The sequence below is a fragment of the Pipistrellus kuhlii genome, unplaced genomic scaffold, assembly GCF_014108245.1.
Source record: "Pipistrellus kuhlii isolate mPipKuh1 unplaced genomic scaffold, mPipKuh1.p scaffold_m20_p_2, whole genome shotgun sequence".
Lineage (NCBI taxonomy): Eukaryota > Metazoa > Chordata > Mammalia > Chiroptera > Vespertilionidae > Pipistrellus > Pipistrellus kuhlii.
This window is the reverse complement of record NW_023425515.1, coordinates 174,766,666-174,789,229: the sequence shown is the minus strand read 5'-3', so window position 1 is coordinate 174,789,229 and position 22,564 is coordinate 174,766,666. Positions and strand designations below refer to the sequence as shown.

General features: G+C 48.5%; 1 protein-coding gene across 1 annotated transcript in view; it reads left to right on the top strand.

Annotated features, from left to right (window-relative positions):
• The first annotated feature begins 6,128 nt into the window (after nt 1-6,128).
• GJB4 (gap junction protein beta 4) overlaps nt 6,129-22,564 on the top strand; it is a 45,885-nt gene continuing 29,449 nt past the window's right edge. Inside the window, exons 1-2 of the mRNA XM_036444465.1 lie at nt 6,129-6,170; nt 7,992-7,997. The gene's annotated coding sequence lies outside the window, so the exon portion shown is untranslated. The remainder of the gene's footprint in view (nt 6,171-7,991; nt 7,998-22,564) is intronic.

The following is a 22,564-nucleotide window of genomic DNA, read 5'->3' as shown; positions in this document are numbered from 1 at the left end:
GGCACCTTGTTCTAGGTCTTAGGCACAAGGCCACTGGGATAGTGCTGGGAAACCAGCACTGAACCTCCTTGTTCACTTCACAGGAGACTTCACTGTCTCTCCCCCGCCCCCCCAATACACAGTGACTAAACATTCTAGTTATTTGTAACAAATTAATGTAAAACTTCCTGACATAAAGCAATCTCCATTCTATTTTGCTCCCAAATTCACAGTTCAGCAACATGGTAAGAGCATCACTTCCAGACTCTATTGGTCAAAGCAGTCCCAAGCTGCAAGAGGAAAGAGATTAGACTCCACCTCTTTTTTAAAAATATATATATATATATTTTGTTGATTTTTTATAGAGAAGAAAGGAGAGGGATAGAGAGTTAGAAACATTGATGAGAAACATCAATCAGCTGTCTCCTGCACGCCCCCTACTGGGGATGTGTCCACAACCAAGGTACATGTCCTTGACCGGAATGGAACCTGGGACCCTTCAGTCTGCTCTATCCACTGAGCCAAATCTACTAAGACTAGACTCCACCTCTTGATGGAGCATGACAAGGTCCCGCTTACCAGGCGCCTATGTGATGGAAGCTGGAGTTTCAGCCCTCTCTTCAAGGGGCAATCTGTCATCGGAAGCCCTTGCTCACATGCAAAATCGGATCAAACCAACCAGGCTGCTTCAGTGTAGAGAAGAATGCTTAACATTCATCAAAGTCACTTTTCCAACAGGCTCCCTCATGCTTCACGGTTCGCCCTTTTCTGCTTCGGGAAGAGGTGAGGCAGCTGCAGCACACACCTCAGCGGTCCCCCTCAGGAAGCGCCCACAGTGACAATGCTTTCTTGGCAGCTCATGATCTTATGAACTAATCAAAAAATGTATGTGTTCACCCAGCTCCCTTCTGCATTCAACTGGCCTCACCGGGGCATAGGGTAAATTGGATGGGAGATTCAGAAGCCAAATGGAAAAGGTTCAACAAGAAGGTGCCATTGACAGAGGGTAAATTGGTACAACCTTTCCAAAGGGCACGTTGGCCATTTGTGTCAACATGTAAAATGTGCGCATTCTTTGACCCAGCGCTCCCACTTCTAGGACTTCGCCCAAGGAGGTAACAGCCCAAATGCAAACAGACACGTGCCTAAGCTGGCACACACGGTGTTGTTCATAATAGTAAAAAAAAAAAAAAAAAAAAAAAATAGAGAACAACCTTCACGCCCACCAGTGAGTGATGGATTGAGCCAATAAATTGTGGCTCATTAATACTAATTTTCAAAGAATAAAGTAGATCTACACGGACTGACATGGAAAAATCTCTGAGACATATGGTTGAATGGGGGGAAAATATTTCAACCATACATATCATAAATCACATTTCTACAAAACCAGGTGTGCTTCACTCAAAAGAGAGGTGACTGGGAGAAGGGCCCAAGGGTGGTTAGCAGTAGGTGTGGGTGAGGCTTTGAATTGTTAAAATGTTCAATAACGATGAGGAGGCTTCTATCTATTGTACTACGTGCTGAGAACTGTTGTAAATCCCTTACGTGTATGAACTCACCTTGTCTTCATCACAACCCCGTGAGGAGAATACTCTGTTTGTAATCTTCGGAAGGTATTATCTCTGCTTTAGAGACAGGGCTCCTGAGGCACAGCTCTCCCACGGGCACGTGACCAGCAAGTGGCAAAGGCCAGAGCCAAACCCAGGCAGGCAGGCTCCAGAGAACATGCTCTTAGTCATCAAGCTATCCTCTCTCTCTAGTCATGTGATGTGGCATTTTTACCAAAACAAGAAAGCTGTTCTTTTTAAAGTCATCAAATTGGCCTTAAGATGCTTTACGCTTCCAGAAAGGTCCTTTGTGAAAGATCTTCCTGCCCTTTTACTCAGCTGGGTGTACAGACAGAATTTCTCCCGGGAGAAGTCCAAGGGGTGTGACAAGATCTGACCAAGAAGCCCCGAGGTGCAACAGGATGTTAAGGAGACCCAAAGGGAGGTTCATCCTCTTGGGTCAGAGTGTGGGGTCTCCCAAGTCTTGGCTGACCAAAGGTTAAGAAAGACCCTTAGAGCCTGCAGACTCAAGCCGCAGCTCTTGCCCCCAGGCCCCATTCAAGATTAGAAAAACTGCCCAGCTGTCGTGGCTCAGTGGTTGAGTGCCTACCTACGAACCAGGAGGTCACGGTTCGATTCCAGGTCAGGGCACATGCCTGGGTTGCAGGCTCAATCCTAAGTGTGGAGTGTGCAGGAGGCAGCTGATCAATGATTCTCTCTCATTGATGTTTCTATCTCTCTCTCCCTCTCCTTTCCTCTCTGAAATCAATTTTTTTTTTTTTAAATATATTTTATTGATTTTGTACAGAGAGGAAGGGAGAGAGATAGAGAGTTAGAAACATCGATGAGAGAGAGTCATCGATCAGTTGCCTCTTGCACACCCCCTACTGGGGATATGCCCGCAACCAAGGTACATGCCCTTGACCGGAATCGAACCCGGGTCCCTTCAGTCCCCAAGCCGATGCTCTATCCATTGAGCTAAACCGGTCCCGGCTGAAATCAATTTTTAAAAAAAGGAAGGAAGGAAGAGAGAGAGAGAGAGAGAGAGAGAGAGAGAGAGAGAGAGAGAGAGAGAGAGAGAGAGAGAGAGAGAAAGGAAGGAAGGAAGGAAGGAAGGAAGGAAGGAAGGAAGGAAGGAAGGAAGGAAGAAAGAAAGAAAGAAAGAAAGAAAGAAAGAAAGAAAGAAAGAAAGAAAGAAAGAAAGAAAGAAAGAAAGAAAGAAAGAAAGACATGATAAAATGCTGTTTCAAATGAGATGCCACCAGCTAGAAAGTGAGATCACCAGATAGGTGGTATCAAGCATGCAGGGTCCCAGCCAGAGTCCAATCTCTGCGTCCTTGGATTCAGGCATGCCTGCTGGGTTAGGCGGACCCATCAAGAGCTGTAATAGGAAGGATGGAAGAAGTCTCCAGGGAAAACTCATCCTAAGGGAAGGGAGAATTGAGGCCCAGAGCTTGGTCCAAAGATGAGGGTCCAAAAGATGAGAGGAGAGGTGCTTCTAAGCACAACTCTGCTATGTCATTGGTTTCCCAGCACTATCCCAGTGGCCTTATGCCTAAGATCTAGAACAAGGTGCCTTCATAAGTGCAAGTTGAAGTTTGAGGAGCTGTTCATTTCCTACTTCCACAGGTTCCTGCAAGCAGGTGAGTCAGCAGCAATTCCTCAGGGCCCTCAGCACATAGGAGCGGGGGCCCCTTCAGCTAACTCAGTGGTCGGCAAACTCATTAGTCAGCAGAGCCAAATATCAACAGTACAACGATTGAAATTTCTTTTGAGAGCCAATTTTTTAAAACTTAAACTTCTTCTAACACCACTTCAAAACAGACTCACCCAGGCCGTGGTATTTTGTGGAAGAGCCACACTCCAGGGGCCAAAGAACCACATGTGACTTGTGAGCCATGGTTTGCCAACCACAGGCCTAGGGGATACAGCTAATGCTGACACTTTGGACTCCAATAGGGGCAGGAAAGAAGTGGTGGGCACTTGTGGCTGTCAAAGGCACATGAGGTGTCCTGGAGGTGCCCAGGTGACTTGGGAATGGATTTATGTACGGGAGTTCCCTCAGGGAAGTTGGGGGTTAAGTTGCCCAGGAAGAGTATGTGATGGGAGAAGCAGAGGTCCAAGTGCGAATCCTCAGGTGACCTGAGAGAAAGAGGGCTTGCAAGGAGACTGGCTGAGCATCTTCTATGCCCTGGGCCTGCCCTAATGATGGGGGGGTTTGGGTTCTTCCCATCTTGTCGTTCCCATCACTGCCCCAGCCTCTACCCCCTCCTCCTTCCCCACACTCAGAGAGCCCTGTCCCCACTCACTCTCACAGTATTGGAACTCAGGTCTGCGTCTTCCTTCCATCAGGAGTCCCGAAGAACCAGGTGGGGGTGCCGAGCTGGAGGCAGAAGGGAAGGGCTCTCACTCTGGAAACTTTCTTTTTAAAGCACAGCAAGAAACAAATGACTCCGCAGTCCACCGGGATCCCCTTGGGTTGGAAATTTAAAATGCATTAAGGCTGAGAGACTTATAAACATGTCATAACACGCTCCACAAGCTGCTGCCTCTGTGACTTGCGGGCACCAGAGCCCCAAAGGGCACAGGCAGGCACATTCGCCGCACAGAGATGGGCACACACAGCCATCCCTGGAACACACTCCTTCACTCCTGTGCACACATGCGCGTGTACTCTCCCCTAAATGGGCACATGCAGATCTGTGCACACGGCCCCCCAGATAGATGTGCACACACAGACCCTGCACACAGACTCACATAGGAAGAGATGTGCAACTACATCCAGCCCCCCCTTGTGCATAAATATACATACCTGCCACACCCACGTTTGCACACAGATTTGTACACACAGTCACCCCACAAGCATGCACACATCTTTAGCTTGCACACACACACACACACACACACACACACACACACACCTCTTTATTTGTACACATTTCACAGAGATAAATCCAGGGCCAGGCTCACCCTGAATTGGAGACAGACATTCTCATTCCACACACAGACACAGCACACTCACCCATACAGATCCCGCCCACATCGGCACGGAAGTGTCTGCACATTCATATACACTCATCCAGAATATAGACATCCATATGCATACACACTCATCCCACACCAAATATATGCATTGACTCTGCCCAAAGCAAAAATATGCTCAAAAATGAATGTGCATCCACCCACGTGGAGTGTGCCTACGCCACCCACAGAGATGCAATGCCGTCAAACAAACATTCACCATTCCTGCCGACGTCAACAGCCATCTGGGTGGCCATCCAACAGCCCGGACTCTTGCATTTTTTTAAAGTTTCTCCAAAAGCCTGAGCATCACCCTAGATGGGTGTGAGATTCCACAAGCCTCCTTACCCTCCACACCCAGGCCATTTGTCAAGTCCATCATTCCTGCCATCCCCGAAGCCATCGTCATTGTACTCCATGGCACCATCTTTCCTCTGAACCATTGCTGCAGCTGCCTCCCCCACAGCCTCGCTGCCACCGGTGCCACCTGCAATCCGTCCTCCACATGACAACCTGGAGCAAAAGACCTGTCAGTGTCCTCCGTGGCACTTGAAATAAAATGCAGACTCCCTAGCCAAGCCTACAAGTCCACATGATCAGACAGACCTCTGTCTTTCTGATGCCAGACTTCACCTTGCACAACCTCTCCCCTCTCTACCACCTTGGCCTCCTTCCCTTCCTCCTTCACGGCCTTTTCATACACTGCTCCCTCCACCAGGGAGGCTCTTTCCCTGACTCTTCCGATGGCCCACACTCATCCACTAGGTCTCTATTGAAATGTCACCTCCTCTGAGAAGTCTTCCCTGATGACTCAGTCTAAACCAGATACTCCTCGTTATTCTCAATCCACTGTATCTTGTTTCCTGCATAGCACTTAGGCAATTTCTTTCTGTTTATCCTCTGTCTTTCCCTCTAAGTCCACACTGTCCAATAGAGTAGCCACAGGTGGCTATTTAAATTTAAATTAACTACAATTAAATAAAACCAAAACTTCAGTTTCTCAATGGAACTAGCCCCATTTGGAGTGCTCATTAGCCACATGGGGCTCTTGGCTACTTTACTGCTCAGCGTGGACATTTCCATCATCACAGGACGTTCTCTTGGATGGTGCTTCTCAGGACTGCGGCGTGGAGAGAGCAATGCCTCCCTTATTCACTAATGGTGTTCTGTGCCCAGCATGGCGTCTGGCACACAGTAGGGGCTCTGGAAATATGTGCACACGGCCATAAAGGGAGAGCTATCCTTTCACATTCAAACACTACCTCTTTCTGAAGCCTTCTTGTCATCCTTCTCTCTCCCCTTTCTCCTTAGCCTGAAGCTTGTACCTGGATGACAGACGGGTCTTTATTAGGCAGAGACCTGAGTTCACTATAGGCTAGACAAAATGGGAGGAGTGGAAGAAGTATTCTAGGCCTGTATCTCTATCAAGGCCTCCCTCCATCCATCTCTTTGGAGGCCAGAGAGTGATTATATTAAAAGTACAAACCCACCCTGATTGATGTTGCTAAATGGTTAGAGCATTGGCCCTCACACTAAAAGGTCATGGGTTCCATTCCCAGTCAAGAGCGTGTACCTGGGTTGCAGGTTCCATCCCCAGCCTGGTCAGGGTGCATGCAGGAGGCAACCAATCAATGTGTCTCTCTCACATTGATGTGTCTCTCTTTCCCCCTCTCTTCCACTCTCTAAATATCAATGGAAAAAATATCCTTGAGTTAGAATTAACAACAACAAAAATACAAACCCTACCCTGGCTGATGTGGCTTATTTGGTTGAAGCATCATCCCGTATACTGCAAGATCGTGGGTTTGATTCCCAGTCAGTGCACAGGCCCAGGTTTGCAGTTTGATCCCCAGTTGGGGCACATATGGAGGATGACTGATAGATGTTTCTCAGATGAATGTTTCTCTCTCTCTCTCTCTCTCTCTCTCTCTCTCTCTCTCTCTCTCTCTCTCTCTCTCTCCCCCCCCCCCTTCCTTTCTCTCTCAAACCGATAAAAGAACATATCCTCAGGTGAGGATTTTTTAAAAGTACAAACCCTGGACCCAGGCAATCCCAGGCCACACCCAGCTCTGCTTTTACTATCTGTGACTCTGGGTATAGTTTGCAGAACCTCTCTGAGCCTCAATGTCCTCATCTGTAAACTACACATCCTCATGCATAGTTCACAGAGTGCTTTTAGGAGTAAAGGAGAGTGCATATCAAAGATATTGCACAGTATTCCTTAGATGGTGCTGCCTACCTTAACAGAATTAGGGCTCTTTTATATCCCTGCCAGCTAAACTCAGAGTTTTGTGTGGAAACTTCCGTTTATTCCAGCGATGTCTGAAATCCTGCAATGCCCTGGCCAGCTAGCTCAGTTAGTTGGTTAGAGCATCATCCTGATACACCAAGGTTGCAGGTTCAATCCCCAGTCAGAGCACATACAAGAATCAACCAATGAATGCATAAATAAGTGAAATTCTTTATAAATGAGTGCCCTGGGTTATTACCCAGATGGCCTGATGATTAAGTAGCCTCTGATCCTGGCCCAGTGGCTGTCCTTCTGGTGTAAAACAATCGATGGTGGTGTTTCAGTAATTAGTTTACATGGTATTGGAAGACTAGTGCTCATGCCAGAATATTGTTAAAAGCACTCTATGATTACTAGGGAACCCCATGTGTGGTCCTCACCTGTCATTCCACCCGAGATGGGGTGGGGTCCGTGACTGGGCTGCCTCAGTCCTTCTGCTTGAGTCTCTTCCGTTAGGGTGATGGGGAGGAAAGATCTGGCCAAATTAAATTATCAAAAAGGAAGGAACAGGCCCCATGAGGAAGCAGCTGGCTCAAGAGGGAAAAGGAGGGGGGATGAGAGGGAATCTAGTCACCAGTCAAAATACAGTATTGTGCAGAGGTAAATGTATGGGCTGCAATGCCAAAATGCCTGCTCCAGTCCCAGTCTGCTCCTCCGAGGCTGGGTGACCTTGACAAAGTTATTTGTTCTCCCTGTGCCTTTGTCTGTGAGGCAGGAATAATGATAATACCTACTTCAATGGGTTGGTTGGGGAGTAAATTAGTTAAGATTTATAAAGTGCTTCGAATGGAGCCCTGCACACATTACAGTCTGAGTTTGTTAAGTAAATTGGTGAAAATAGCGGAGGCGTACTAAGAATTGGACCTGGGGAATCTCCCTTCAGCTTTTCCCTCCCTTCTCTCCTAAGTCCCTGTAGCAGACCTTCCCATTTTCTTTAAAGTCCTCTGCACCCAACCATCCCCATTCCCCTCCCCGGATTCTAGGCAGATTCTATCAGAGGCCCAAAGTGGCTCTGAAGAAATGACAAGTGCCCCAAATACAGGGAAAGATGCTCAGCCACTCATCAAGGTGTGGGAATGAAACCTGCAGTAAGAGATCTTAAATGGGTCTCACGGAGGGCTGAGAGGTGCTTAGAACACTTTCTGAATGAGTGCACCTTTGTTCAGTTGGAAATCTTAATGTGGCATAAAGCTCTCCGGGAAGGCTCCAGACATCCACCATTCAGATTTTTTTAAATACTGAAATAATATTGGTATACTAACAAAAACTGCCTGTGTTTCAGCACTTAACAACAATTCAGTGTACCGAAACACCAGGATATTACATTCTAAAACGTCGCAGGTTTCATGGCCAAGAGCTGCCTGGGAAGAAAACACGTGGCCTGTCCACGGAGGCAGCCCCTCCATAGAGTGAACCCTGGGGTCGGGGACGGGGTGGGGCAGTGGGGTGGGAAGGAGGGAGAAAGTAGAGCAATTGCTTGTCTCATTTTTGATCCTTATAAGTATATTTCCAGTAGGACATGATCTCACTCATCTAGGAAAAATGGTGAACAATATCGACTGATGAACAAGAACAGACCCAGAGATAAGGAGCCATGGGTCAGACTGTTGGGCCTCAAAGGGAGGGTGGGGATAAAAGGGAGAGATCAACCAAAGGACTTATGTGCACACATATGAGCCTAACCAGTGTGCACACCTAAGTCAAGGACAATAGGGGGGGTTGGGGCATGAAGTTGGGGGGGGGGGGGAGGAAGGAAGGGGGATTGGAATGGAGGGTTGAGGACAAATATGTGATACCTTAATCAATAAAGAAATTAATTTTTAAAAAAAGAAAGAAAGAAATCACCGAGAAAGATAGATGGGCACCGGGACAGTGACAGACAACACAGCCCCCAAAGATGTCCACATTTTAACCCCTGGGATTTGCCCATGTTGCCTTACAAGGCAGAAGAGACGCTGAAGATGCAATTACCGTATTTTTCGGACCATAAGACGCACTTTTTTCCCCCCAGAAGTGGGGGGGAAAAGTCCCTGCGTCTTATGGTCCAAATATAGCCTACACATATACTTGAAAAAAAAAGTTTTTTTACTTGCCCGGCTCTGTGTGGTCTCTGTGTGCTTGCCCGGCTCTAAAATGGTTCTAAATGCTGCTGTTTACTTTGCACTGGTAGGGGTGTCGAACTCAATCAGAGAAGGGGCCAAAATCTAAAATCCAGCCTAAATCGTGGGTCGAATGGTTTACTGAACAGTCATAAACTGTCATTGTGATGGAAATGCAGCGGAGTGCAGTGATGACAGCGCGGTGAGGGCCACATTGCAAGGCCTGGCGGGACGGATTTGGCCCGCGGGCCTTGTGTTTGACACATGTGCTTTACAGGGTTGATTACATGTGTTTATGACTGTGATGTTGGGTTTTAATGCACATAAAATATTTTAGGACACTATTTGTTTCAGAATCTTTTTTTCTTCATTTCCCTTCTCTAAAAACTGGAGCGTCTTATGGTCCGAAAAATACGGTAAGTGGGGAGGGGGCCCTAGGCTATCCAGGTGGGCCCAATGTAATCATACGGCTCCTTACAAAAGGGAGGCAGGAGGGTCTGAGCGAGAGAAAAAGAGAAGTGATGACAGGAGCAGAGGTTAGAATCATGCAAGAGCACAAGACAAGGGGTGTGGGAAGCCGGTCACAACTAGAAGAAGCCGGGAGATAGACCCTCCCTGGAGCCTCCAGAAAGAATACAGCTCGCTCCCCCTCTCAGCGAGGCCAGCTGCATCGCATGATTCTCCCCTCATAAGAGGGAAGGCCTCAGGGTCTAAATCGTGGCTATGGGGGTTCTAAATCATGTGGCAGGGTAGGGTAGTTGTCCCTGGGGTCCCCTTGCCTGGATTCAAGTTCCAGGACTGCCAATTACTAACTTAGTGACTCTGGGCCTCACTGTTCCCACCCGTGATACGGGGGTGTCAACAGAACCCATTTCCTAAGGGCAATTGTGAGGACACAATGAGACGCTGCCTGTGAGAAGTGCCTCCTGTCATCTGGGTTCCCGAAGAAGCAGGGGGCAAGGACCCAGGTGGCAGGATGCCACAGGAAATAACCAGCTCAGGAGTAAGGTCACTAGGAAGCCCAAGCCTGGATCTATCACTTCCTAGCTGCCGACCTGAGGGAAGGGCCTTCGAGTCACTTAGCCTGGGCTTCCTTTCCATCCTACAGAGACCCTCATTCAGTCATTCAGTCTTTCATGCCACAAACAGATACTGAAAGTCCCTCATGTGCCCTGAGTGAGACACACACTGCCCTGGTCCTCATGAAGCTGGCATTCTAGCCTGGAAGACATGAGAACACAAGTGAACAGACAAAATAATTTCCAGCCCAAATGAGCGCCATGAAGGAAATTAACCAGGGGCCGAAGTGGGGAAGCAGGGGAGGGGGAGCTGACCAAGCAGAGAAGAGGAGCAAGTGCATCAGGGCAGAGGGGGGAGCAGGTGCAAGGACCCCAAGCATTTTGGAGCCCAGAGGAACCCAGCCTGGCTGGCATGCCCTGAAGAGAGCACAAGATGCTCGTCACTCGTCCCCCCTTGTCACTCGTCCCTGCTTGTCATGAGCATGAAAAAGGATCGTGCCTGTAAGACAGTGGGCCTGACACCTACATGAGGGAGACACTTAATAGATGAAAGTTCTCCTTCTCCCTGCGGGAGTGGGGGCTTGGGTCCCAAGAGGGGCTCCCTTCGAGAGGCAGAACTCCTGGCCATCTTCGGCCACAAAGCCCTGAGGGCTCCTGGGGGACCCTGAGCTCCAAGCCTGCCTGTCACCATCCAAGGGCACACTTTCTCCCTTTGTCTAATTATTTCTAATTGGAAGAAAAATTGTTTGGCAAATCAGCTGGCATCTCCTCAGCTCCGGTGTCCTAGCAACCCAGCTCTCGGTGTGACACCAGAGAGAAGGCGGTTTGCCACATCCGCACTGCAGGGAACGCCAGGGAAGGGCGGGCACCACCGCTGCACCCCTAGCTCGTCACCACGGCACCCAGTCAGGTGTGGGCACACGCGTGTCCACGCACACGCTCCACGGAGCCCACCAGGGGCGCAGCCCTGCCTGAAACGGAACCGCGGTCTTTCTGGAAAGCAGAAGGTGGCTCAGAAATAGATTTCTAATTTTCCAGCCACCTGCTCGGCTGAAAAATATTCTGGAGTTTATAATTACTTTTCAGGCACTTAACTGGAGTCTCGTTTCTAGGGCAACTGGATGCATCCCTTAATGTGCTTATGGAGAAATCACGCCTCCCAGCTCAGCCAGGGTGACGGGAAAGTGCCCAGGGAGGGCTCTGCCCGCCAGGGTCAGGCTCCTTAAGAGTAGCCATACTGACCTGGGGGGGTAGGGGTGAGGGAGGAGGAAAGGAGATTAGTTGGGTACAGCGCCGGGCACCGGCTCGGGGAAGTCCTCTGGGACTATTTAGCTGTGGTGGTCACAGTTCTAATGAAAACGAATGGCCTGGCCTCCACCTTCCCGGAGCAGGTAGCTCACGGGCCAGGCTTCCGAGGCAGGAACACCCTCCATCACCTGTGAGTTTGGTGGCTCGACCGGGTTCAAGTCCCCACGGCGCCATTTACTGGCTGTGTGATCATGGCGAGCTATTCACCATCTCTGTGCCTGAGTCCCTGCGGCTGGAAAGTAGGGATAATGATGGTACCCACCCCAGAGTTGTGATGGTGCTTAGAGGAGTTCTTTCATACAAGGCTCTTAGCATGGCACCTAGCTCATAGCGAGCGCTGAGTACGTATTCTATTTCCTGTTGCCGTGGGGGGTGGGGGGGAATCACAGAACAGCCTCTCCGGGGCCAAGAAAGTCCTGTGTGGGCTACACGAGACAGAGATGGCTTCAGGGAGCTCACAAACCAGAGCAGAGATCTCCCAGGAGAGAAAAAAATCTACACTGACTGTAACTTGTACTTGGATTTTATCTCATCCCTTTAATTTATGTTTTATGCCTGTCTTATAGAGTGTGTATTTTGTGAATAAATATATATTGAGGGGCCTCATTCAAGAAAGTTTTAAAGGCAGGGAACATGGTTCAAAAAAGAGTAAAAATGAATTCTTTCCAATGGAAAGGGCTCTGGGGGTGATTTAGCCAACCCCCACCCACATTTCACGCGTGGGACACTGAGGGCTAAAAAGAAAGTCACACTGGAAACAACGTGCCAAAGTCCAAAAGGCTGGGGCCACAGAACTCAACTGGAGACCAGCGGCCCATGGGCAGTGCAATCAGGAAGGCTTCCTGGAAGAAGGTATAGGAGCCGCCCTTGGAGTAGAAGAGCAAGGTGCCATCCCCGCCAACCCATAGCAGAGCAGAGGAGCCACTGTTTGTAAAGCCACTCACACTGGGATCCCTGAGGGTCATGACATGGGCCAACACTCCCACAGGGCCAGTCTAAACAGCACAAGTTTCACAGCTGGCAACTTACCTAACTCTGCTTGCCCTGACTTCCCACCTCCTCCGGATCCTCCCCTCCGTCTCCCTTCTCTGCATTTCCTTGTCTGCCTGTCTTTGGGGGCAGCCTTTCACTTTCCTGAGGTATCTGGTCATTCCCCAACCTGGGTGAGGCGCCAGGGAGGGGTCTCCTCCCTAGATCTGGGTGTGGGGTCCTTGTCCCTCCTCGATTCTGCTTCCATGTGCCTGGGTCTCTTGGCCCCCTCAGTACTTCTACCTCAGAGAAGGTCCGTGGGCTGTCACTTCTCTGGGCCTATTTTTTTTTTTTTATTGAATGTATTGGGGTGACATTGGTTAATAAAATTATATAGGTTTCAGGTGTACGATTCTATAACACAGTGGTTCTCAACCTTTCTAATGCCGCAACCCTTTAATATACAGTTCCTCATGTTGTGGTGACCCCCAACCATAAAATTATTTTCATTGCTACTTCATAACTGTAATTTTGCTACTGTTAATGAATCGTAATGTAAATATCTGTGTTTTCCAATGGTCTTAGGTGACCCTGCTAGCGGTTCTCAACCTGCGGGTCACAAAAGGTTGGAAAACACAGATATTTACATTATGATTCATAACAGTAGCAAAATTACAGTTACGAAGTAGCAATGAAAATAATTTTATGGTTGAGGGTCACCACAACATGAGGAACTGTATTAAAGGGTCAAGGCATTAAAAACATATAATACATCATCTGAATATTGTATAATATTGTATAGTATAATACAATGTATTGTATAATATTGTATAGGATAACACAACATCTGAATATTGTATTGTGTGTTCATCACCAAGTCAAATCTTTCTGTCACCATTTATCCCGCCTGTACCCTCTTTTCCTCCCCCACCACCCCCTTTCCCTCTGGTAATCACCATACTGCTGTGTCTATGCATTTTTAATCCCTTTACCTTTTTTACCCAGCCCCAAACCCACCTCCCCTCTGACAGAAAACAGTCTGTCTCTCTCTCTCTCTCTTTCTCTCTCTCTCTCTCCCCCCACCTGGGTTTCTTTATCGCAGATTCTGTCTTTCTGTTTGCCTGACTTCTCTCTGAGCCTCTGTAAGTCAGCAATTATCAAAGTGCAGCCCCGGGGCCAGTATCCTCACTTTGGGAATTTGTCATAAACACACTTCTTGACCCCACCCCAACAGAGATCCTTCCTCCGCCAAATTCCACTCAGCTCCTCTGAGTTCTTTTTCAACGGGTCTTCATTTCCATGTTCATCTCGCATTGCCCAATTTTAGCAAGAATCCTATTAAGTCAGTTCGGCCAGAATGCCCACCCTCCACATCTGACCAACCTCCATATCCGATCAGTGCCTCGTCCTCCTCCATCCCCAGGTGATGTCTGATCGCCCTGGCCTACCTTCAGCAAGAATCCCACTAGGTCGGTTTAGCCAGAACTCGTGCCCCCTCCCCTTACCGCTGATGCTTCCTCTCAGGGGCTTTCCCTCCACTGACACCTACCCTGCTCCTTGCCTGTAAGTTCCCACTTGGCCTCGCTGTGTTCAGAGTTGAGCCCAATTTCTTTCCCTCACTGCAAAATCCCATCACAGTGATCCCTAGACCTATCGCAATAGCTCCCCACCTTGAATAAAGTCATCTTTTCAGTGCTTTAATGAGCATCATTGAGGTTTTGTTTTGTTTTGTTTTTTAAATCCCCAGATAGACTGAATCCAGGACTCTGGAAGTAGGGCCCAGCATTCTGTGTGTCCATAAGCCCCTCCTGGTGGCCAGAAGCTTCCCCAGCCAAGTTCAAGCATTAAGCCACAATCCTTTTCTGGCTTTCTTGGGAGGTAGGGATGGGAAGGGGGCCCTTGCTCTAGGCCTTGTGTTATTCTCCCTGTAGGTCCATCTGCCTGTCACACCCAAGACCACTGGGCAGGAGGCAGCTGCATCCCCACCAGAGCACTTCATTGACCGCCCTGGTCCCCCCCAGCTCTGAGCAAACACAGAGGGGACAGCTAAGAAAAGGAGCGCTGCCTAATTAGAAGCGTAAAACAGCTTGTTGACTGACCACAAAGCTGGGGAAGGCTGCCGTGGATTAATTGGGAAACATTCTCTGCGCTCTCTGCTGGAGACATCACAAGGCTATGGTCGGATCACCTGTTACAGGGCTTGCCCCTCTGGCTGCACAGAGAACCGCCTGGTGCTTTTAAAGCATCCTACACACTGGGACTCTTCCCCAAGATACTGATTCAATTGGCCTGGACCAAAGCCCGGGCATCAGTGTTTTTTAAACACTACCCTGGTGATTCTAATGTGCAGAGAGCTAAGTCCTAATATAACCTTAAAGATGGAGATCAGGATGTCCTCTTTTACAGGTGGAGAAACTGAGGCTCAGAGTGGAAAGGGGCTTGACCAAAGTCATGTAACTAAAAGTGGCATAGCCAGGGTTCAAGTCCAGAGCTGTGGTCTGAGTTCTGTATTCCACTCCTTGATCTGTATTTCCATGTAACACTGCCATTCTCCATGACTCACTCACTCCTGGCCTCCTAGACTAGCTATAGGTTGCCCACTCCAGCCAACCCAATGGCATCCCTTCTACCCCATCTCAGTCCTCTGCAATTCTGAAGGCCCGAGCCGGGGCAGCCAGCTCTGCACCTCGGAAAAACAGCTGACCTGTTACAGGACTCCTCCTAGTAAGTGAACTCTCTGCCTCGGATGCTTGCAAGATTTCTATCTCCCCACCAAGGAGGTTTCCCTCTGGATGACCCCCAGGATGCCTCCCTATATCCCTTCCCTTCCTAATCACTCCCCCCCAGGCCCTGCCTGGAATCTGGCAGCAGATTCCATGTTATGTAAGGCCAGTGCTTGCTTTCTGGAGTCCAGACAAATGCAGGCTCACCGTGAAAGTCGCTCTGTGGTCTGCAGCCACAACACCCACAGCAGCACAATCGCCTGACAATAGCTTCTCAGACTCCACCACGGCAGTACCCAGTCTACAGGGGCTAGGACCACAGGCCTCTCTTAAGCTCAAAATGTCTCTGAAGCCTCATATGTTCTCTTTAAAAGCCAGGTGGACTTCGCATTCTACTCCATAATGTGTCAGGATTTGTTTCAATCCAATCAATAGGCATTATAAAAATATAATGCCTATTGATTGGGTTTTGACAAGGAAGATGCATTACTTTTATCATGGAAAATATTTAACTAATAAGTAAATGAGGCTTCTAATTCCTTACCATCAGGCAAATTTGATGACCTGGGGAGATGCTAGGTTAACTCTGCGGCTTTGTGAATTCTCAACACACCAAAGGTGTCCCCAGGGGGCATCCATAGTGCATTCATTCCTCCCTTCTTTCATTCACTCTTTCAATAATTATTTTGGAGTACCTTCAGTGTCCCAGGCCTGGGACTAGGTCTGGGGATATAATGATAAGTAAAAGACAATTTCCCCTCCCTCCAGGGAACTTCCAGTCTACTCAGGGATTAAGATGTTAACACACACACATAAATAAAAGTATAATAACTTGCAATAAATGCACTGTAGGAAAAACAAAGGATGCACTGAGCAAGAATAATTGAGAAACTAAAATTATTTCCAAATGAAGTGACATTTAAAGTGAGACATAGAAGATGAATAGGAGTTGGCCAGATAAAAAGGAGCAGCAGGAGAATGTTCCAGATGTAGGAAACAGTCCGTGTGAAGAGAAAAAGGAAACAGACCCCAACCCTTTCTAGAGGTTCAGAGAGGGATCCTCCATCCTCTACACAAGAGCCTGCAGGCTGGAAGCAGGAGCAGGCCCCTCCTTGAGCCCTGGGAGGCAGCTATGTGCTCTGTCACACCCAATCTGACAGCTACCTCCCGGCACACGGCCACCTGTGGTCACACAGCCAGACTCCACTCAGCACCGGCTCTGAAGGAGAACCTGGAGCCAGGTGGGGTGAAGGCTAGTGGGACCCCTGGGTGTAGCCCTTTGTAGGAAAGCTGAGGACTGTAGTCAACTCGAGAACAGGGTCAACCCCAAACGAATCTTCTCCCCACACTTTCCCTGATGTCTGGCAACTGCACCTTTGGGGGCGTGTGGGCAGGAGAAGCATAAATACCACAATGGCAGCTGTTCTTGGGAGTCAGATCTGGTCAGAAATTCTGCCTGGTGCCCAGGTCTACACTTCACCTGTGCTTCAGTGGGTCCCAGGCCTCTGGTCCTGATATGCAGCCCTGACACCTTTCCTGGAAAACCATCCATGTGCGACTGGAGGCTGCCCCCTCCATGTCCTGAGCCCTCTGCCACCACAGCCGTTGCAATTGGGAGCTCATTCTGGGGTCTGGCACCACGCCCACCACGCTGTTCCCAGGAAGCCTCCCACCATCTGCCTAGAGGCCTGCTGATTCCTTGCAGACCCTGGTCTTAGCCCACCTGGACCACTGCCATTGTGTCCTCCTGCGGCCAGACTGACCTTTCTAAAACAGATCTGATGCTGTTGCTTCCCTGCTTAAAACACTTCCGTAAACTTCCCATTGCTCTTAGGTCAAGTCCAAGTTCCCTTATGAAAGTCAGACAGGTTCTGCACCACCACCACCACCCCAAGCACCACCCTCTCATCTGCCAGAAAGAAAACTCGTAGACACTCTAAACCTTTAGCCTGAGCGCCCCTCCACCCAACCCATCTGAGAGCTGACAGTGGAGGAATGCTTCTCTGTGCTGATGGCTGGCTTATGGTTGGCTGATGGCTGATGGTGAGGCTGGGGAGCTGGGGCTACAGCCAAGCCTGGGCCTCTGCTGCCTCCCAGAGGCTAAATGGAGCAGTACAGGCAGGTGAGCTGGTTTTGCAGCAGCCCAGTGGAGGAGCCCATCTCTCCAGCACTCAAGGGTGAGCAACGTCCAGTCAAATGTGGGTCTAAAGAAAGGGCCTCAGTCCTCGGTGACATTGTCAGGATCTAGCCTAATGAGTCCTGAACACCCTTCTATGCACCTGTCATAATACTTTTGAATCTACCTACCTGTTCCTATCCATGGCTCCCCTGCTAGACCCAACAATCTGAGTCTCCTGGCCACAAGTAATCCCATGACAGCCTCATCCCCTTACCACTCTCCCCTCTTCTTCCCAAACCCCTGGGTTTTTGGGAACTATCCCAAGACATCCCCCTCCAGGAGAGCTTCAGCCTCTCCACGTACACCTCAACCACCTGCTTGAAGTAGTTCCTGCTTCTCCCACCATCACCACCACATTTGTTCACTCATTCATTCATTCACCAAATACTTACTGAGAGACTGGTAGGTGCCTGGCTCTATGCCAGACCCTGGGGTAGTAGCAGTGAACAGAAAGACAAGATCCCCGTCTCAGGGAGCTTACTTTCTAGCTAAGCAGATAAATGAACGCGGTAGTTTCGGGTGGCGCCACACTGTTAGCACTAGGGAGATGACAGTAGGGAGAGAAATTGGTGGTCACGGATGGCCTCTCTGAAGCCAGGTGTGATAGTTTTTAAATATATCAGCAAATTCTTCTAAAACATGTCCACTAAATATATATATTATATATATATGTATATATATATATATATATATATATATATATATTGTATATATATATATATCCACTGCCTTCAAAAAGTAGAATTTAATATCCCTCCCTATAAGCCCCTTAGGGCAGGCTGTATTTAGTGACCCACTTCTAACAAAGATAATATGGCAGAAGTAATGGAATGAGACTGTGTGTGACTTCCAAGATGGGACATAAAAGGCTCTCCATCTGACTGTGGGTTCCTTCTGACTCTCCATCTCTCTTACGGATTATTCACTCTAGGGGGAGCCAGTGCCATGTCATGAGGATGCTCAAGCAGCCCTGAGGAGATGTCCGTGTGCCTGGGAGCTGAGGCCTCCTGCCAACAGCCATGGGAATAGCCCATCTCGGGGGTGGATCCTCCAGTCTCAGGAAAGCCTTCCTGTGGCCGTAGCCTGTGCAACATCCTGACGGCAGCCACATGAGAGAACCTGAGCCAAAACTACTGGCTAAGCCACTCGGGACCAATTCACCCACTTCACACAACTGGCACACTGCCCGGGGCCCACAATACTTTTAGGACCCCCAAAATGTTCCAACTTCTGTTAAAATTTGGAAGAAGAAATCTTAGGTCAAATGAGAAAAATTAATATAAAAGATTAATATGTCCATTCTTATATCAGCACAACCATAAAATACAGTTTGTAATATTCTTTTAAGAAGGGAGGAGCCAACACAGGCAAGAGGGCGGAGGGCCCATGAAAGCCACAGAGTGGTCGTGGAGCTGCTCTGGAACTCCTGACCCACAGTCTTTGAGCCAATAAATATTTGTTCTTTTAAGCTACTACATAGTGGGGTTACCTGTTACACAACAAGACGGCACTAATATCTGGCCTTGACCCTAACCCTAACCCTAATGGCCTTGTGGAGATTTGAAGACAGAAAACTGCAGACAGGAAAGAATAAATGCAAAGGCCTTTAGATAGAAGTAATCTTGGCATGCTCAAAATGAACAGGAAAAAAAAAAGTTACTTAACCTCTTTAGGCCTCAGTTTTTTCATCTGTGAAATGGGGGTGATGATCATCACACCTCCTCACTGCATTGTTGCTGGTCTTAAAGGTACTGTGCATTCTGTGCCAAGATAGAGATGTTGCAGCTCTAGCTCTGCCCTCAAGGGCTCGTGGCCTAGGGGAGAAGAGACATGAAAATAAAACAATTACCCTTCCATAAGATCTAGATAGAGCACATGTGTCAAACACAAGGCCCGCGGGCCAAATCCGTCCCGCCAGGCCTTGCAATGTGGCCCGCACCGCGCTGTCATCACTGCACTCCGCTGCGTTTCCATCACAATGACAGTTTATGACTGTTCAGTAAACCATTCAGCCCGCGATTTAGGCTGGATTTTAGATTTTGGCCCCTTCTCTGATTGAGTTCGACACCCCTAAGATAGAGGAAGAAATGCTTGCTGGTAAGGCAGAGGGCAAGCCCTCAGTTTCAGTGGGGGAGGGGTCCCAGTCTGAGCTGAATCCTTGAGGGACAAGGAGAAGCTGGTCCATCTTCCTCCTTCACCTTCTCCAGAAATCAGTGCTATTCCCTGGGTACCGGTCCAGGTTTACTGCAGTCCATTCCCCACTGGCTTCTCAGTGAAGACAAAGGCCAAACCACTGAGTGAGTTAAGATGATGTGCTAAGGAGGCAGACGGGGGCCAAATGCCAGCTTCACAGCTGTGTGACTTTGAGCAGGTGACTTAACCTCTCTGGGCTTCAGTTTCCTTTATCTTTCTCTTCAACTGTTTCAGACCTTGCCTCTCAAACCCTTTCTGTCAGACAATGTCTTCCTGTCTCTCATTCATCTTGCCTCAGCCTCCCTTAATCATGGCTCTCCTTAGAGCCCCAAACCCCTTGGAGTCCCACTAATTTTGAGAGGCTGTCTTTATGGATTGCCTCCTGGCCCAGTCCTGGGACTGAGAGAGCTGTGTAATTATCCACTTGGAGCCCAGGGGAAGCCATAACCAGTTCTCCCTCCCTCCTTCCCTGCCTGCCTCAGTCTCATTCATTTTACTCAAACATCTCCAGGGAAGCCCAGTGTGGGGAGGGAAGAGCATCCTCATTACCTTGTAGAAGGTCAGAGAGAGTGAGTGGGAGGCAACTCTCCAGCCTCCAGCCAATACTGAGACCCTGATTTCCCAACTTGAGTCATTTTGTCTGTCCTGGACATCACAGCGTCATCATGACCATTATCTCCAGCCTGGAGCTCTCACTGGTGCTCCAGCCTTGTCCAGCCAACTCTCCCGGGAACATCTCCCCATGTAAATCCCTCATGTACAAACTCAATACGCTAAATCTGGGCCCACAATCCCCTCTAGCAGGCCGCTCCCCCCACTCCTACCCTCCTCCTCCTCCCCCTACCCCAATCCTGATCTCCGGCCACCTAGGCTCTGACATCATTCCTGCCTCTCCCTTGGCTAATCAGCCACAACCATTCCTTTCTCTGTTTACCTCAGCCCACCAGGCCCAGTTTCCATGTCCTAAAAGTTACCCAGGAGTGAACCCCTTTGCCTGGACAGCCTGTGGTCCCTTCAACTGGCCATGTCCCAGTCTGACAGGACATCTTCCCCTCAAACCTATCTGTCTCTATCCATGGCACCTCCCACTTCCCATCACTGATAAAACCTCTCACCCTAGTTGGTTTGGCTCAGTGGATAGAGCATCGGCCTGCGGACAGAAGGGTCCTGGGTTCAATTCCAGTCAAGGGCACATGCCCAGGTTGCAGGCTCAATCCCCTGTGGCGGGAGGTGGGAGGCGGGAGGTTGGGGGGAGGAGGGCGTGTGGGAGGCAGCCAATCAATGATTCTCTCTCATCGTTGATGTTTCTATCTCTTCTCCCTCTCTCTTCCTCTCTGAAATCAATTAAAAAATATATTTTTAAAAAAAATAATAATAGTAAAAACCTCTCCACCTACTCCTACTCCTACAAATGCAGTCAGACAGTTCCCATGCTGTGACACAGAAGGAACTTTGGGGTCAGAAAGAACTGAGCTACAACCCCAGCTCCATTATTCCCTAATTTTTATTCTTGTTACACAACAAGACGGCACTAATATCTGGCCTTGACCCTAACCCTAACCCTAATGGCCTTGTGGAGATTTGAATAATGGAGCTGGGGTTGTAGCTCAGTTCTTTCTGTCTTCAAATCTCCACAAGGCCATTAGGGTTAGGGTTAGGGTCAAGGCCAGATATTAGTGCCGTCTTGTTGTGTAACAAGAATAAAAAACAAGGGAGCAAATCCCTTCACCCCTGACCCTCATTTTATCATTTGTAAAATGGGGCTAAGGACACCCACCGTGCAAGGCTGTTGGGAAGGTTGTCTGAGAATATCCAGGATTGCAATCTCAAATGACTAAGGGCCAGGCTAGTAGCAGCATGCATGAATGAAGGGACATGGTGGGGTCTGTAGCAAACTGAAGAGTGGATGCCCCATCAAAAGGGGGCAGCTGATGGTCACTCCAGCTATTGATGCCACAGGGAATATGGGTACTAAGTTGCCAGCCCCCATCCATGTTTTCATGTGGAGTCTCCAGATTTGTACATGTTGGCAATTAATTGAAATGTCTCTTTAGCATCATGAAGGCCAAACAAAGCATTTGCCTCCAGGTCCCCAGTATGTACTCTGATGTATGCAAGGAGTTGGGCTAGTTCATACTCATAACAGAGTCAATAAACTTTCATTCCCTTATCTGCCCTTCTTATTGATTCGCTTGAAAGAAAAAGTATCTCCAATCCATTCCTCCCACTTCACCCCCATCATCATCATCATCATCATCATCATCATCATCATCATTATCATCTTCATGCAGTCCTCCCTGTACACCTACCATCAGGCCCTGTTATTGACCTAACATCCAAAAGAGGGAAGTGAGGGCCAGAAGGTGAAGTTCAGTCAACAAATACTAATTAAACAACTATTGTGCACCAGGCTCTGTTAAACGGCAAACCTGTTAGAAGATTACAAAGTATTGGTTGCAACTGACAGAAGCCTAAATGAAACAGGCTCAGGCACAGGGACAGTATAGTGCTCATCTGCATGTGGGAATGAAAACATGTCGCTGGGCTCCAAAGATGAATGGAGCTGCTTTCACAGATGCCTTCTAAGCACTCACTTGCTCCTCTCCTGTTTCTGTTTCCTTTCTGTCCCAGAAACATTTGTCTATACAGCAGAACATTTCCAAACAGCAGGCCACGAACCGATCCAGAGCCTCACTTCACATTGAATTTATCATCAGATGGATACTTCTGCCCCATGTTCAAAAGTCTCAGGGAAGCCCATACAGTGGGGTTTAGTGGTTGAGTGTTAACTATGAACCAGGAAGTCACGGTTTGATTCCCAGTCAGAGCACATGCCCAAGTTGCAGTGCTCAATCCCCAATAGGGGGCGCATAGGAGACAGCCAATCAAAGATTCTCATCATTGATGTTTCTAGCTCTTCCTTCCCTCTCCTTTCCTCTCTGAAATCAATAAGTTGTTTAAGTGCAAAAAGAAAAGAAAAAATCCAAGGGAAGGTCAGGGTGGGTTATGTTGTCACAGTGGGCCAATCTACTGAGCAAAGAAGTATAACTAATTCATTCAATTTGGGACCATTCCCACCTCAGGTCAATTAACAGTCAATAGGAGAGCAAGCTCTGTGAGATGTGGCTGGTTAGAATAAGGATGAGAGAATTCCACAGGAAATGAGATTGCTGTCTATTCAAGCAAGAGTTGTCTCAGTTTGGGCTCTTCCAAAAGCCAAGTGTGAAGGGAGGT